The following is an 18,486-nucleotide window of genomic DNA, read 5'->3' on the forward strand; positions in this document are numbered from 1 at the left end:
AAGAGGTAATCGCAGGTTAATGAAAGGCCACGCAGGCGCAGTGTGGAGTTGGCGTTTTTGATAAGAAGACAACGTGAAGCAGGCTGCTCTCATGCATGTGCAGTACATTCGGTTGGAGAATTTGATAAGTTGGAACTTATGACAGAAGACCGGCATTGCAAGTGTGGGCACCCAGCTGTGACAGCTTGCAGCTTCACAGCCGAGTGCGCACTGCACATACATGAGTCACGCTGTCCTGAATGTCCAGGCAATCTTCTGGGACGTGTGACGTGTCCCAGAGGTTTCACGGAGGGAGGGGGAGGAGGAGGAGTCGCCTAGGTAGCGAGGCTGGAAGTGGGAGATGGGTACCTGTCAAAACTAGGTACCCACTCCCCCGCCCCCCAAAAAAATGACATGGCAATGTGGCATGTCAGGTAGTTAGGACTCCTTAAAGTGGAACTTCAGTAATTTTTTCAGCTTTCAATCTATTAAATCTGCGACTGCCTGCATCAATCAACTAGAAGAACTGGGTCTACAGCAACTGATAAAGACTCCCACGCATGGGTCAGGACACACCCTGGACCTCATTTTCAAACAGAACATCGACGTCAACATACTCGACAACATAACTCTGCCATGGACGGATCACCACGCCATCAAATTCAAAATCACTACCAACATCACCAACGCAAAACGGAAACCTGTAACAACGCACTGGACCAGATCGCATAAAAAACTGTACTCCGAAGCCTTCAAAACCACTCTGTCCAAAAAAATATCTACAATAACTTTAAACCACTCTACGGAGGAAACACTCAACTCCCTGAACAAAGCATTACTGCAATCAGCAGACTCGGTAGCACCAAAACGCAGGGCTCTCATCAGGAAGAAAAATGCTGGATGGTATAATAGCTCCCTCTCCGTACTAAAGCAAGAACGCAGAAGAGCGGAAAGAACATGGAGAAGAAATCCCACTGAGGAAAACCTATTTAACTACAAAGGTCTCACAGAGAATTATCGGAAAGCAATCTTCAAAGCCAAAAAGGACCACTTCTCATATACAATCTCAACGGCCGCAAACCAACCACGGGAACTGTTTAAACTGGTTAATCAATCAATGAATCCGGTGTGCCTAGAACCCCCAGAAAGCGAATCCCAGGATTACTGTGACAAACTGTCGGATTTTTTCATCGATAAAGTCAAAACCATCAGGGAAACAATTTGTCAGAAGAAAACATCCAACCTCAGCCAGCAAATACATAAAGAGGATGTCCGCACCAACATACCGCAACCGCCAAAATTTTCACTATCCCCAATTACCGTAGACACCGCAAAAAACATCATTAATAAACTGCGTGACAGTACCTCACCTATTGACATCATCCCCACAAAACTACTGAAAGAATGCTCCGACATCGTGGCTCCAACCATAACCCACCTCATAAACCGATCATTCCACGAAGGGATTGTTCCCAGCATCCTCAAACAAGGCATCGTCAAACCTCTACTCAAGAAACCAAACCTGGACCCTCAGGATCCAAACAACCGTAGGCCGATTACAAACCTCAACACCATTTCTAAGATGATGGAGAAAGCTGTAGTACATCAGCTACAACTTCACCTGGATACTCACAAACTCCTGGACCCGCTGCAATCAGGCTTCCGCCCGGGTCATGGAACAGAAACAGCTCTCCTCAAGATTTGGGATGACGCCCTCGAAGCAGCAGATGACGGAGAGCCGTGTCTCCTCGTACTGCTAGACCTAAGTGCAGCGTTTGATACAGTAGATCACAATACTCTACTCGTCCGCCTCACAGAAGTAGCCGGAGTCCAAGACATAGATCTCCAATGGTTCGCGTCCTTCCTAGGAAATCGGTCACAGACAGTGAAACTAGGAAAATTCCTCTCCGAAACTCGGGCAGTCACCTGCGGAGTCCCTCAAGGCCCTCCGTTGTCACCCGTTCTCTTCAACATTTACATTCGCCCACTCCTTCAAATCATCAGATGCTCAGATCTCTGCTTCCACTCTTACGCTGACGACACGCAACTTTATTTCCGGATCAATGGAAAAAAAGATCACCAACAACAACTTGAAAACTGCCTCAAATCAATAGAGGACTGGATGACCACCAACTCCCTCCAGCTGAACCAATCAAAGACAGAGCTTCTTATCTTACACCCAAATCATAATCCCGCAACCAAAACCTCCACCAACTGTCTTTGGGCAGACTATCTCCCCAAAGACCAAAGCGAAGAGTCTCGGGGTTATTTTAGACGCACAAATGTCAATGGATGCGCAAATAGGATCTGTAGTCAGTCGATCTCACCATCTGCTACGCATGCTTCGCAGACTCATCCCTTTTATCCCAAAGAATGACAAAGCAGTGGTAGTTGGAACAATCATTAATTCACGACTGGACTACGCAAACTCGCTTTACATAGGATTACCACAATATCAACTTGCGCGATTACAACTGATCCAAAACATGGCGGCAAGGCTGATAACAGGAAAAAAACCCTGGGAATCCATTTCTCCTTCACTGAGGAGCTTACATTGGCTAACCGTAAAAAATCGGATCACGTTCAAGACCCTTTGCCTCACCCACAAATGCGTGCATAGAGAAGCTCCGCAATACCTAATGGAGAAAATAAATCATTACACACCAAACCGCAGTCTTCGATCAGCCAACAAAAACCTCCTCCTCGTGCCCAAAGCCCGGTATAAATCCAAGGGTGATCGGAGATTCGCTGTCCAAGGGCCTCGGCTATGGAATGCTCTACCAATCAACATCCGCCTGGAAGAAAATCACCTGGCTTTTAGGAAAAAACTCAAGACCTTCCTCTTTTAGCAGATTTATCAAAGCTCGCCACAGCGCCTATAGGCGATTCAGTTCGCATTGTGCGCTATATAAGTATTTCATTCATTCATTCATTAAATCTTCTGCCCTTGTTATTTTAACTTTGGATAGTAAAACATTTTTTTATGCCAGTAAATACCTTATACAGCCCACTTTCTGTTTCTTGTCTGGTCATTAGCCTAGGCTTATGATATCATGCACAGCTCTCTCTCTCGTGAGAGTTTACCAGGAAGCGAGGGGAGAGTGAGTCATAAGAGGACCAATGAGAGCTGCAGAGCTGCAGAGCTAGAGGTGTGCCTCCTGTGTAAATCCAGGAAGTGAACAGGCAGCACCTTCACCTGCTCACGGTTAAAATAGATGCAGCCAGACTGGAGGGAGATTAGGGAGGGAGTGACATTATATATAAAATATATAAAATAATATGCAAAGTGTTTGGAAGGAAGCTTCAGAATGGCAAAGATGTTTTTATTTTTCAAATTATGTGAGCAGACTGCAGTTCGTCTTTAAAGTGGAAGTTCCACTTTTGGGTGGAACTCCGTTTTAATTAACAAAAAACAGACACTAGCTAAGTTTTGACTACAGAACAAAGCCAAATAAATAAAGAATTATGTAAGGTATACAACCATACAATCAAAAAGCCTAAGAGAGGGGCAAAGTCATCAAAGCAACAAAATGTTATCTTATATAGAGTACAGTTAATCACAGCAAGTGATCAACAAAAGTAAATGATGATCGTATAAAGTAATATTTAGGTTTATAAAGGTAAGAGCAAAAAAATAAAAAACAAACAAAAGAAAATAAATAGATTATATTAACAAGTCATGAATAGAGTTGAGTGGACACCTGGATATTGGGGTTTGACGGGTTTGGCCGAACTTTGCAAAAAAGTTTGAGTTCGGGACCCGAACTTGATCCCGAACCCGAACCCCATTGACGTCAATGGGAACCCGAACTTTTGAGGACTAAAGTGGGTTTAAAAAAGTAATGGAAAGGGCTAGAAGGCTGCAAATGGCAGCAAGATGTTGTTAAGAGCATGGCAAGTGCTCTGCAAACAAATGTGGATAGGGAAATAACTTAAAATAATATAAAATACATAAAAATAAAAAATAATAATCTTGACCTAAGAGGACGAGGTCCAAATAGAGTAGGAGGTTGAGGTGGCGGTGTAGGTGGAAGTGGCGGTGGAGGAGGACGAGGTAACACTGTTTTTTTTTTTTTTTTTATAACAATAGATTTTTATTGAAAATTTCCACAAGAATAGCAGCAGAGAAGTTTAACATCATAAATACAAGCAAACTGTAGTATGGTCATATGGCATTGTGAATTCAGTCCATACAAGCAATAAACATTTAAGTTACATTATTTCTTTAATGGAGACCAGATTCCTGCCATAGCAATTATATATGTTACCCACTATGTGATATGAAACTATTAGAAAGAAGAGAAATAGCGATCTAAGTGTGTATGAATATAATAACCACTGGGTAGTCTCCAGAGAGTAGGAGTGAAACATTTAGGTAGGGAGCATGCGATCCTCCAACCCGAGCGCCCCATCTGGGATCTAACTGCGCCCGAGCCAGTGGACCGCACCCCCCCCCCCCTTTGTTATGGGCCGTGAATAGCTCTACTCTTGGGTATCTAGCAATGCACATTAATTAGTTAACTACATAATAGGAATCCGTAGTTAAACTTTGTTTCTCTTGTACCAATTCAGCCACAGTTCCCATTCTTGGTAGGCCTGCCTGTATTTGCCTAGAGAGGAGGCAAACATCAGTTCGTAAGAAATGTGTAAGTGCGTTGTCTGGAGAATTACCAAGAATGAAGGCGCTACCAACGTCCTCCATCCCCTGGCTATCTCCAGCCGTACACTCAAGAGAATATGTGTTATAGTTTTCCTTAAATGAGGACGTAATTTGTCTATACCTAGAGATAGAATGGCTAGACCTGGGCATGGATGCACAGTGGTGTTTGAAAGTTCGGATATTGTTTTAAATATGGCAGTCCATATGGGTTGTATTAGCGGACAGTCCCAAAAGATATGAATGAGTGTGCCTCTATAGCCACAGTTCCTCCAGCACAATGGTGAGGCTTGCGGGGTATAGCAGGTGATTTTCGAGGGAGGTACCACCTCAACAGCAACTTCTGGTAAAGTTCCCACAAGTTGGCGCTTCTGGTGGTCTTGTAGGTAGAAGATATGGCAATACGCCATTGATCGTCGGTGAATGACTTGGATAAGTCTAACTCCCACGATCGCATTGAAGGGGTTTTAATAAATATTGTTTTCTGCTGTAGAAGACTATACATTAACGAGATTCCCTTAATAGATGTGGTAGGGTTATTGAAGTAAAGATAGACCCTCCACGGTAAAACAGTGGATGGGTCGGGAAGTGTTGAAAGTAGGTGGGAGACTTGATTATAGGTAAAAATGTCATCCTGTTGTAATCCGAATTCCAACTGTAATGCCCTAAAGGTTTTCGTTCCTGGTCCTATTTGTAATGCGGTAACCGTAGTAACACCTTTGGTTAACCAGTGTTTAATTTTTAAGTTCGGGATTAAGAGTTGTAGGCTAGACAGGTTTAGCGGAATGGATTTCGAGGGAGCATCGTCTAGTGGGGTGCAGAGTAAGATTTTCCAAGCCTCTATGGCTGCCACCATAGGTGGAGAAATGTTGGGGGGTAACGCGGGCATGAATCTAGCTGCTAAGAGTAGATCCAGTGGGTTCCTTTAAGGGCATTGGAAGGTTTTCAACTCGATCCATCTAGTGTTGGCTTTACCTAAAAACCACTGTCTGATTTGGGCTAGACACGCTGCCAGATAGTAATCTTTTAGAGCGATATGTCCAAGCCTCCTACCAATCTGGACTTGATGAGTTTGTGAGATGCACACCTAGCTTTCTTCCCCTGCCACAGAAAATTGTTCAGCATGGATTGAGCTTTAGTAAAGTATATGTTTGGGACTGGAATAGGGAGAGTACGAAACAGGTATATAAATTGAGGGAGAATTGTCATTTTTAGAGTAGCTAGTCTGCCGGACCACGTTAGTTCTATTTTGGATATAGAGTGGAGTTTGGGTTCTAAGTGTTGGAGAAATGCTGTGTAATTCGCCTCAACTAATTGTGCGGTTCTAGCCGTTAGTGTAATGCCTAGATACTGTATCCCATTGGAGTTCCAAGAATAAGGGTACGTTTTCTCTAGCCGAGCTTGAATGGTAGGGTTGATGCCCAGGCTAAGAATGTGGGATTTGCTTTCATTAACCTTATAGTAGGATACTCGGTTGAACAAAGTCAAAGTTTCAGAAATCGCAGCCAGGGAAGACTCCACTTCCGTCCTGATCAAAATGATATCGTCAGCAAATAAGCTAATAGTATGGGTGTCTGCGCCAGCTGGGAAACCTCTAATTTCAGGGTGTCCTCTGATATATATAGCTAGGGGTTCCATTAACAGGTTGAATATTAACGGGGAGAGTGGGCACCCCTGCCTTGTGCCATTAGAAATTGCGAAAGGTGTGGATAATACCCCGGATGCATTAACTCTAGCCGAGGGATTAGAATATAAAGCCAGAATAGCTGTGAGTATATTACCACTAAAACCAAAGGCCTCCAGGACCCTTGTCATGTAGAGCCAGTGTATGCGATCAAAGGCCTTCTCCGCCTCTAGAGTCAGAAGCAGAGAAGGCCTTTTCTGTCTCTCGGCCATGTGGATGATATTAAGCATTCTACGAGTGGCGTCCGACGTCTGCCTGCCCATGGTGAACCCTGTTTGATCCAGATGAACAATTGTGGGGATTATTTCAACTAAGCGGAGAGCGATTAGTTTAGCATACAGCTTCACATCCGTGTTGAGGAGCGAAATCGGCCTGAAATTAGAGGGGGTGTCAGGAGTCTTCCCTGGCTTGGGTATAGTAACAATTATTGCTTCTAACATTTCAGGAGGGAAAGAGGCAGAGGCGGCCGCATCATTAAAGACTTTCACTAAGTAAGGGGTCAGCATTGGAGCAAATTCTTTATAATATTCCCCTCCAAATCCATCCGGTCCCGGAGATTTATTTAATGGTAAAGCGGCAATAGCTTTGTGGATGTCGGTATCAGTAAATGGTTCGTTTAAGGATTGCAATTGGGCGGGCGTCAGTTGGGGAATGGAAATGGAGGAAAGAAAGTTGTTAATTGTGTCTAATTGCGGTTGGTGTGTCAAAGGGTCCTTTTTAAGGTTGTATAAAGATTCGTAATAAGAGCTAAATGCATCCGCTATTTGTGTGGGGTGGTACACCTTTTGCTTAGTCACAGGGTGAACTATGAAAGGAATTTTAGATTTATGTCTGTTGCCCCTCAAATTGTGCGCTAGGAGTTTACCTGCTCTGTTAGCATGCACATTGTAGTTCATCTTCATTCGCTTGGATGATTTTTCGAATTCCTCTAGGAGCAGGAGCCTAAGATCATGTCTGAGTTGGGACAATCTTTCAGATAAGGCCTGGGTGGTGTGAAGTTTGTTTTGTTTTTCTGCGTCTGCAAGTGCTTTAGTTAGATCATTAAACCGCTGCAGCCTCTGCCTCTTTGCCCTCGCCCCCAACTGTACCATAATTCCCCATATAAATGCCTTATGGGCATTCCATAATACACAATTATCAGTAACTGAACCATCATTATGATCAAAAAATTCCTGAAGGCTGATTTGAACAGTGTTTCTAGAATCTTTCTGCTGGAGAAGATAAGAGTTTAGTTTCCATAATGGACTCCTCTGTACAGCTGTTGGATCGGCAATGGACAACACCACTGGGGCATGGTCCGCCCAAGATATTGTGCCAATAGAGACAGATTTTGACATTAATAATACTCTCTGATCAACTAGAAATAAGTCTATTCGTGTGTAGACCCGGTGGGGTGAAGAGAAAAAAGTGAAATCCCTTTCAGCCGCATTGAAGCAATGCCGAGCATCATATAAATTGTTGTTGTGGATGGAGGGTAGTAGTTTAACCGCATTTCGGTTGGAAGTCGAGGTCGAGTCACATGTCGGGTCCGGAGTGGCGTTAAAGTCTCCGCAGAGTACTAATAAACCTTGTTGGATCTTCCGGATCTTCCTAAGAAGTTTGTTAAAAAAAATTTACTTGGTGCACATTAGGGGAATATACGGTGGCGATTGTGTAGGTGGAAGAGTTCACATCACAGACCAGAATCAAGAATCTGCCGTTTGGATCTTTAACTTCTAGATGTACCTTAAGCGCCACTGTATCTCTAACAGCTATGAGAACTCCTCTAGACTTGGAATCAGCGTTGGCAGTGAAGACATGGGGGTAGCTTCTGTGTGAGCATTTGGGGGAGTCGAAGAGCTAAAGTGTGTCTCCTGTGCGCAGATAATATCACTATTATGGAGCAAAGCTTCCCTCCATAGGGATTTCCGCTTTGTGGGATGATTAAGTCCTCTAGTGTTGATAGTGAGGATTCTCAAAGCCATATGTCTAGGGATCTATGTGCTGAGATGTCGCGTTGATAAAGACCTGAGGTGGCGATGCATTAGACAGTAGGAAATTGGGGGCTTAACAATGATGACTGTCCCATAGTCAGTAACAAAAGGGGTGTACTCACATTGCCGATCATAGAAGCAAGGGGTCCTCCTGAAGGATCATAAGAAGTAAAATTCCAGTAGTCCGGGGTCTCTGTCATCATGGTCTCCTGAAGGGGTACAAAGGGTCCTGCTTTCGGTGCAGGTAGCCATCTCGTGGAAAGAAAACAAAACATATTAGGAAAAAAGAAGAGAAACAAGCATGTAGAAACGAAAAAAAAAAACATAACCAGTGCAACTGAGCACCAAACAGGGTGCTCCACTTAGGGAGTAACAGGTCACCAGCAGTCAGCGGGAAACTGCTGCTATTTTTGGGGGTTTAGTCCGACCGTACAAGTCACGGCCCTACACTCCAGGGATTCAAAGTTACTAATGACCATCCGATAAGGTCATGTATGAGAACGAGCGTTCCTTCCAGTGACCTCCTTCCAGTCCTTGTCCACCTGTCTAGGAGTGCTGGTGGCTGGAGGAGTAACCACATCCTCAGGCAGAATGTCCCATGCTCGCAGGAGAGCTATACCCTCCTCTATAGAAGAGATCGCATATGTGCGATTTTCTCGTGTCACTATGAGCTTCGTGGGGTGACCCCATTTGTATGCAAGTTTGTGGTTCCGGAGAGCTTTTGTAACTGTGTTCAGGTTCCTCCGTTTCTGTAAGGTGTATTGGGATAGATCTGCAAAGAATTGCAAGTTCTGATACTGTGGGGGAGTAGCATCCTGCTTTCTCATGTACATCATGAGGCTTTCTTTAACGTGAAAGAAATGTAGGCAGAGGAGGACATCCCGTGGTATTTGCTCAGACAGGTGGGAAGGTTTGGGCAGCCGGTGTATTCTATCAATGGTAACGTCGAGATCAGTGAGCTCAGGGATAAGGGTTTGAAAAAGCGTTTTAGCATAAGGGTGCAGGCCAGATTGTTGCACAGATTCGGGGATACCCCTGATTTTCAGGTTGTTTCTCCTCGACCTGTCTTCCAAATCGGCCAATTTCGCCCTAACCCATGCAGTGTCACTTTCTTTTTCCTCATATCCATCGACCAAATCGTTGATCGTATCAGCGTATTCGCCCATTTTCACTTCTATGTGATCTACCCTTTCACCCAGCTCATGTATATCCCGATTGAATTTGTGCATGCAGGATGCCATGTCAGATTGTATGGTACTTCTAAGGGACAACAGCATGTCTTTTAACACAGTGTCCATCACAGGTTGATTCTGCGTAGGGAAGGATTCGATCGATTCCGGCATGTCCCTCGTGTCATCCCCAGACTCGGAGCCTGGGCTATCCAATTCGTGCGATCCGTTGCCCTCCAGCCTAGGTCTGGACTTAACTGGGCTCCGGGTCGCTGGGGAAGGTGGGGAGGGGGGCCGGGAATCGGGTGAGTATGTAATTTTAGAAGGATTCCCTTTCTTAGTGTGATGTTTTGCTGGGCCTGCGGGGACGGAGTAGGCCTCGGCGGCATCTTGCTTACCCTCCATGGCTTTCGAGTGGAAGAAGTCCGTTAAGCGTTGCGGGCGCCTCGGGTTACGCCATTTGCCAGGCATGTTCACGGCTGTTGCCCAGGCTGAATCGCCGGTTTTTGGGGTGGAATCGTTGGTCGGATGGTTCGCTAATAGCCGCTTAATCCCTGAAGCGCCGGAGCTCTGGATCTATGCGACCATCCAGCTCCGCTGCAGGCCACGCCCCCGTAACACTGGTTTTTAATTACATTTTTTTTTTAAATTAGGGTACACCCCAAAAGTGTGAGAAAGATAAAAAATACAACAATGGCTGGGTAAGGCCGGTATACATGTCTATTCTGCACAAGGTACGGACAAGTCCCGTGGGATCCATGCATGGTTCATTTTAATGAACGTGAGCTTGTCCACATTGGCTCTGGACAGGCGGCTGCGCTTGCCTGTGATAACGCCCCCTGCCGTGCTAAATACACGTTCAGATAATACACTGGCTGCAGGGCAGGCCAGCACCTCCAAGGTGTAAAGGGCAAGCTCAGGCCATGTGCCAAATTTGGAGACCCAGAAGTTGAAGGTGACAGACCCTTCATTCAGCACGTGTAGGTGTGTGCACACATACTGCTCCACCATGTTGGTGAAATGCTGCCTCCTGCTAACACATTCCATATCAGCTGGTGGTGCTGGTTGTTGTGGCGTGCTGACAAAGCTTTTCCACATTTTGGCCATGCTAACCCTGCCTTCTGAGGTGCTAGCGGTGCCCCGGCTGCATTGACGACCTCTTCCTCCTCCTCTGTCTTTGCCTTGTGCTTCCACTGTGCCCCCACTGTAAGGTGGGAATGCCACCAGTAGCATGTCTACCAGTGTGTGCATGTACTCGCGCATCTTACAATCATGCTCCAGTGAGGAAATTAAGGACGGTACGTTGTCCTTGTAACGGGGATCCAGCAGCGTGGCCACCTAGTAATCAGCACCAGTTAGAATGTGGGCAACTCGATGGTTGTTGCGGAGACACTGCAGCATGTAAGCGCTCATGTGTGCCAGGCTGCCCAGAGGCAAACAAAAGCTGTCCTCTGTGGGAGGTGTATCGTCTGTGCCCTCTATATCCCCCAGCCACGCACCAGTGATGCCCATGAGCTGGTCTGGGTGCCACCCTGCTGTGAACATGGTTCCTCCTCCTCCATCTCCTCATCCTGCACCTCGTCATCCTCCAGAACTTTGCCCTTGCTGGACAATTGTGTACCTGCCGTTTGTTGGTGCAGGAACCCACCCTCAGAGCCACTTGTGAATGACTGCCCTGAAAGCCTTGGAAATGATCCCTCTTCCTCCTCCTCCTGTGCCACATCCTCTTGCATCATCGCCCAAAGTGTTTTTTCAAGGAGGCATAGAACTGGGATAGTAAGGCCGAGAACGGCATCATGAGCACTGGCCATGTTGGTGGAGTACTCGAAACAGCGCAACAAGGCACACAGGTCTCGCATGGAGGCCCAGTTATTGGTGGTGAAGTGGTGCTGTTCCGCAGAGCGACTCACGCGTGCATGCTGCAGCTGAGACTCCACTATCGCCTGCTGCTCGCACAGTCTGGCCAGCATGTGCAAGGTGGAGTTCCACCTTCTGGGCGCGTCACATATGAGGCGGTGAGCGGGAAGGCTTGAGTTACGCTGCAGAGCTAACAGGCGAGCAGCAGCAGGGTGAGAATGGAGAAAGTGCGCACAGACGGCCTGCACTTTCTGCAGCAGCTCTGGCATATAGGGGTAATTTTTAAGGAACCTCTGTACCACCAAATTCAGCACATGCGCCAGGCAAAGAATGTGCATCAAACCGGCTAGGCCCAGAGCTGCTACGAGATTTCACCCATTATCACACACCACTAGGCCGGGCTTGAGGCTCACTGCCACCAACCACTCATCGGTCTGTTGTTCCATGTCCCTCCACAACTCCTGCGCAGTGTGGGTTTTTTCCCCCAAACAGGAAAGTTTTAAAACTGCCTGCTGTCGTTTACCCCTGGCTGTGCTGAAGTTGGTGGTGAAGGTGTTACGCTGACCGGATGAGGAGACGGTAGAGGATGAGGAAGCGGAGTAGGAGTAGTTAGTAACAGGAGGTAAACTGAAGAGCCCTGCAATCCTCGGTGGTAGAAGGACATGCGCCAAACTGCTATCCGCCTCAGGCCCAGCTGCCACTGCATTTACCCAATGTGCTGTTAGGGAGATATAACGTCCCTGACTGTGCTTACTGCTCCACGTATCGGTAGTTAGGTGGACCTTGCCACAGATGGTGTTGCGCAGTGCACACCTGATTTTGTCCCCCACTTGGTTGTGCAGGGAAGGGATGGCTTGTCTGGAAAAGTAGTGGCAGCTGGGCCCAACATACTGTGGGACAGCCAATGCCATCAGGCTTTTAAAACTCTGCGTCTCCACCAGACGGAATGACAGCATTTCAAAGGCCATGAAATTAAATGCTGTCATTCAGGGCCAGGGATCGCAGCTGGGTAGGGGGGTACTTCCTCTTCTGCTCCAGTGTTTGGGAGATAGAGAGCTGAACACTTCCATGGGACATTGTGGAGATGGTTGGTAACCCAGGTGGTAGTGTTGCTGGCAGATCTTCTTTTTGCGGGGTGGCAGGTGCCACTGTCACTACAGAGTTGGATGAAGAGGCCGAGACTGCAGCAGAAGAGGAAGCAGGAGGAGCCAGAGACCTTTCTTGGTTTTGGAGGTGTTTACTCCACTGCAGCTTGTGCTTTGCACTTAGATGCCTGGACATGCAGGTTGTGCTCGGGTTGAGAACATTTATGCCTCGCTTCAGGCTCTGATTGCACAGCGTGCAAACCACTCGTGTCTTGTCATCAGCACATTGTCTGAAGAACTGCCACGCTAAGGAACTCCTTGGACCTGGCTTTGGCGTACTGTCTAGGGGACAAACACTCCGCTTTTGCACCCTGCTCCCTCTTCTGCTGTGCTGGTGGCTCTGTGCGACCACCGCTTCTTCCTCCGAACTACACAGGTCACCTGTATGACATTGATTCCATGTGGGGTCGAGGACCTCATCGTCCTCCACATCATCTTCCACCCAGTCTTCACCCCTGCCCTCCTTGTCAGTCTGCACAATTACGAAAGCAGCAGCAGTTGGCACCCGTGTTTCTTCATCATCTGAGACGTGCTGCGTTGGTCCTCCTATGTACTCATCTTGAAACATAAGTGGTTGGACATCGGTGCATTCAATCGCTTCCACTTCTAGGGCAGGGCTAGGTGGATGGCCCTGGGAAACCCTGCTAACAGAGACATCAAAAAGCAGAAGAGACTGCTGCTTGATTTGGGGCTCAGACTGCTTGGCTGATTTCCAAGGAGGTGAGGTGAAAGACTTATGGACATCGGCTGCAGGTGCCAACTCTGATTTTTCAGCAGGAGACTGGGTGGGAGACAATGTGAAGGAACTCAAGATACACTATTAATGGCCTCCCCTCTAGTATATCATCACAGCGCTCAAACACCCCTCCCCCCAGCTGCCACTTAAATATTTAAATATATATCTCAGAAGGTGAAAAAAGAGAAAAACTGACAATAGCAATACGAGAATCACCTTGTGGCGCTTAAAAGAAGAGAAAACTGCTGAATAACAGTGTACTACAGTGTTCAAAATAAACCACGTGAAAATTATAAACGCATGTGCATAAATACAGTACAATAAACATTGAAGTAAATTGTGATTAAATATCCACAAATAATAATAAACAATCACATATTGGTGATGAAGTAAATATGTGACAGAAAATAAATAAGTAGAAAAAATAAATAAAAATATAAATAATATTCTACTAGTAGTGATCTAATATCGATGTGAGCAATAGTGATCAAAGTCCCCAAAATAATTTTTTTTCAAAGTTCAATAATCAAGCAGACACAATTATTTTCAAATATGAAAATTATAGTGGTAGTAACATTAGTTCAAAAGCTCCTTTTCCAGTGAAAGTTCTACAACAAAGTGTCCATAAAACGAAAAGCCTCCACCGCACCCTTGGTGTTCATGCCCCCCTTATTTAGAACACTCACCAGCAGTATTGCCCAGCACTCTCGTGTCGGGCAAAAATCGCTTTTAGTAAATAAAGATGATTAATATTTCTCCAGCCAACTCTTGTAACAGACTTCGCAGCAGAGGGTAATGATTTAATATCTAAGGCCGCGTACACACGGGCGGACTGTTCGCCAACTTTATCCGCTGAACAGTGTTTCAGCGGACAGTCCGCTCGTGTGTGGGCTTCAGCGGACAGTTTCAGCGGACAGTCTGACGAACAAAGTTTTTCGGAAATCCCGTAAAACTGTCCGCTGAAACTTGGTTTGAGCGGACAGTCCGCCCGTGTGTAGGCTTGTTCGTCAAACTAAGTTCCGCGCAAAGGATTTACACGGCGAAGGTTGCATTGCAGTGTATTGGACGTCGTATTTCTCGTCCCGTCGTACGTGCCATTCACGTCATCGCGCAAGTTTCAGCGGACTGTTCGTTCGTCCATGCTAATTTTGAGCGGACTGTCCGCTCAAACTGTTTGACGAACAAAGTTGGGCGAACAGTCCGCCCGTGTGTACGCGGCCTCAGAATTACCTCGGGGAGACAAAAGAGACTTCCCATAGTGCAAAATTGCAAAACTGTTTTTAATCTCAATAAAAGAATCGATTAAAATCACACTCACATGGATCAAATTAAAAGCAGGCACTTCAAATAGACATTCCACTTATCAATCAGGAGATCCTTCCCTCATAGGCATTGGTGAGCACTCTGGAAGCAGGCTAGGTTAATACCAAAAAGCACCGTCTCTATATATGGTAGCTGTGTGGTACCTGACAGCAGACAACCAAACTTGAAAGCAGCACCAAAAAGTAATGTCCAGCAATATGCAGCAAACACTGCAAAATTATATATTTTTTTGCTCTAAATGGGTCTTTTTAGAATAGCAGAATAGAGCAACAGTATCTAAAGGGTGTATCTCACACGTACAGATACAGACTAGGCCGCAATTTAAGATTTTTCACCAAAATGTGTTTTTTTGAATATCAAAATAGAGCAACAATAGTGCAAAAATAGAGCACCTAAAGTGTGTATCTCACACAAACAGATATGCAGGAAACACTGCATTTTTAATTTTTTTTGCCCTATATGTGTTTTTTTGAATACCAGAATAGAGCAACAGTATCTAAAGAGTGTACCTCACACATACAGATACAGATTAGGCCGCAATTTAAGATTTTTCCCCTAAATGTGTTTTTTTATGAATAGCAGAATAGAGCAACAGTATCTAAAGGGTGTATCTCAAAGGTACAGCTATGCAGAAAATGCACCCAAAATTTTTTTTTTGCCCTAAATAAAACTGAATAAAATAACGGTATCTAAAGTGTGTATCTCACACGTACAGATATGAAGGAAACACTACAAAATATTTTTGCCCTAAATTGGTGTTTTTAGAATAGTAGAATAGAGCAACAGTATCTAAAGGGTGTATCTCACACGTACAGATATGCAGAAAAGGCACCAAAAAATTTTTTTTGCCCTAAATAATATTTTTTTAAATAGCAGAATAGAAGAACAGTATCTAAAGTGTGTATCTCACACGTACAGATATGCATAAAACGTTGCCATAATTTTTTTTGCCCTAAATATATATATTTTTTTGGAATAGCAGAATAAAACAACAGTATCTAAAGTGTGTATCTCACCAAATACAGATATGCAGAAAACGCAGCAAAAATGGGATTTTTATATACAGCTTACCTGTAAAATCCTTTTCTTGAGAGTACATCACGGGACACAGGAGCTTCATTACATAGTGGGTTATATAGGCACCTCTGGTGATTGGACACTGGTTAACCCCAATTAAGGAGAATTCCTCCCCTATATAACCCCTCCCAAATGGGAGGCACCTCAGTTTTGTAGCAAAGCAATAAGAAACCACGTAAAACCCCAGAGGGGCGGGAGCCCTGTGTCCCGTGATGTACTCTCAAGAAAAGGATTTTACAGGTAAGCTGTATATAAAAATCCCATTTTCTTGATCATACATCACGGGACACAGGAGCTTCATTACATAGTGGGATGTCCCATAGCAATGCTCAGATTGAGGGGAGGGAGACACAGATCATAAATATAGACCGCCAGGGACCGGAGGACCTAAACTGCAGTCTGCAGTACACTGCGCCCGAAGGCGATATCCTCTTGCCCTCTGACATCCACCTGATAGAATCTGGTGAATGTGTGGACTGATGACCAAGTTGCAGCCTTACAGATCTGAGCCAGGGAGGCCTGGTGATGCACTGCCCAAGAAGCACTTACAGCCCTCGTTGAGTGCGCTTTCACTTGAAAAGGAGGAATTTTACACTATAGGCCTGAGAAATAACCTGTCTAATCCACCTTGAGAGAGTGGATTTTGACGCCGCCTGGCCCTTCCTAGGGCCTTCCGGCAAAATAAACAAGCAATCAGTTTTCCTTATCTGAGCATTTGCTTGAAGATATATACTGATTGCTCTAACCACATCCAAAGTGTGCAAAGATTCTTCTTCTGCGGACTGTGGGTTTGGAAAAAAGGATGGTAGGATTACGTCTTGATTCAAATGGAATCCCGAAACCACCTTAGGTAGAAAGGACCTGTTGGGACGCATGACCACCCGGTCCTTATGAATAATTAGATACGGCTCCTTGCTGGAAAGAGCTGGGAGCTCTGATACTCTTCTAGCCGTAGATATGGCTACCAAGAAGACCAATTTTTTAGTCAGGAGAACTAATGAAGCCAGATCCAAAGGTTCAAATGGTTGCCCCTGCAAAGCCGAGAGAACCAAATTCAGATCCCATGGGCATACCGGAGGTTTGACTGGCGGTCTTATCCGCATGGCCCCCTGGATGAAAGCTTGCACCAGGGAATGCGATGCAAGTGACTTCTGAAAAAACACTGACAGGGCTGAAATCTGCACCTTGATAGTGCTTATGGCCAAATTCATTTCTAGGCCTGACTGTAGAAAGGCCAAGATCCTGCTAATGACATACTTTCTAGGATGCCATTTCCTGAGCTCACACCAGGAAACATATGCCCTCCAGATCTGCCTGGAGGCCGGCTTTCTGGCATTGACCAGAGTAGAAAGGACTGGCCCCAAAAGGCCACGGTCTCTCAGAATGTGGGTCTCAGCAGCCAAACCGTCAAATTCAGACTACGTAAAGCAGGATGGTAAATTGGACCCTGTGAGAGCAGATCTGGCCGGAGAGGGAGGATCCATGGCCTGCCTACTGCCAACTTCATGATCTCTGTGTACCATGGTCGCCTGGGCCAAGCCGGGGCTACCAAAAGGACCGATTTTGTCTCCCTCTTGACTTTTCCCAGGAACCGCGACAGAAGCGGACTCGGGGGGGAAGGCATAGATCAGATTGTACTGATCCCAGGGAACTGTCAGAGCATCTGACCCCTGAGCAAGTGTATCTCTTGTCCTTGATACGAAATTTTTCAGTTTCCTGTTGAACCTGGATGCAAACAGATCTACGTCTGGAGTACCCCACCTGTGACATATGTTCCGAAACACATCGGGGTGTAGAGCCCATTCTCCTGGGCACAGCTGCTGGTGGCTCAGAAAATCCGCCTGCCAATTTTCCACTCCTGGAATGAAGACTGCAGAAAAGGCATGGAACATGCTTTTCTGCCCAGACAAGTATGCAATTCACCTCTTTTTGCTCAACCAGACTCCTGGTACCGCCTTGGTGATTGATATAAGCCACTGCTGTGGCATTGTCGGACTGAACCCAAACAGGGAGACCTCGTAGTCTGTAAGACCACTTTATGAGAGCCATATAAACTGCCCGGATCTCCAGGACATTTATGGGCAATAGCTTCTCGATCGCAGACCATTTCCCCTGCGAACACGTCTCCTCCAACACTGCTCCCCAGCCTGTCAGGCTGGCATCTGTCGTGATAATCTTCCATGGAAGAGGAAGAAAAGTTTTGTCCTTCAGCAAATTCTTGGTTTGTAACCACCAAACGAGACTCTTGCATGTCCCTGGGGATAGACACCTAGGAAGATCCAAGGATTGGGGCTTCCTGTTCCAAGCCGCAAGGTTGCATCTTTGCAGAGGCCTTGAGTGGAACTGGGCGAATGGGACGGCCTCGAAGGAGGCGACCATTTTCCCTAACAGTCTCATGCACAATTGAATGGGGGAAGATCTCCTGCCCAGAATTAGGCGCACCAGATCCCCAATGGCCAAGGCCTTTGGCCTTGGAAAAAACACCTTGCCCTGAGCGGTGTCAATGATCATACCCAGGTATTCCAACCTGGTGGCAGGCTGTAGGGATGACTTTTCTAGGTTTATGATCCAACCTAGGCGTTCCAGGTGTTCTAGCGTTCTGGTGACGCTGTGGTTCAGGAATGCTACTGTTTTCTCCATGAGAAGCAAATAGTCTAGATAAGCCATGACGGCTATACCCTGAGCTCTTAAGTTTTCCAAGAGAGGGTCCAGAATCTTTGTGAAGACTCGAGGGGCCGTAGCAAGCCCGAACGGCAAGGCCACAAATTGAAAATGGCGCTGCTCTACCGCGAACCTTAGAAATTTTTGGTGTGCGGGAAAAATTGCCACATGGAGATATGCATCCTTTTTTTTTTTTTTAAATAATTCATCTTTATTGAGAAAATT

This window comes from Lithobates pipiens, unplaced genomic scaffold (assembly GCF_037356315.1).
Source record: "Lithobates pipiens isolate NorthernLeopardFrog02 unplaced genomic scaffold, aLitPip1_a1.2 Scaffold_25, whole genome shotgun sequence".
Classification (NCBI taxonomy): Eukaryota; Metazoa; Chordata; class Amphibia; order Anura; family Ranidae; genus Lithobates; species Lithobates pipiens.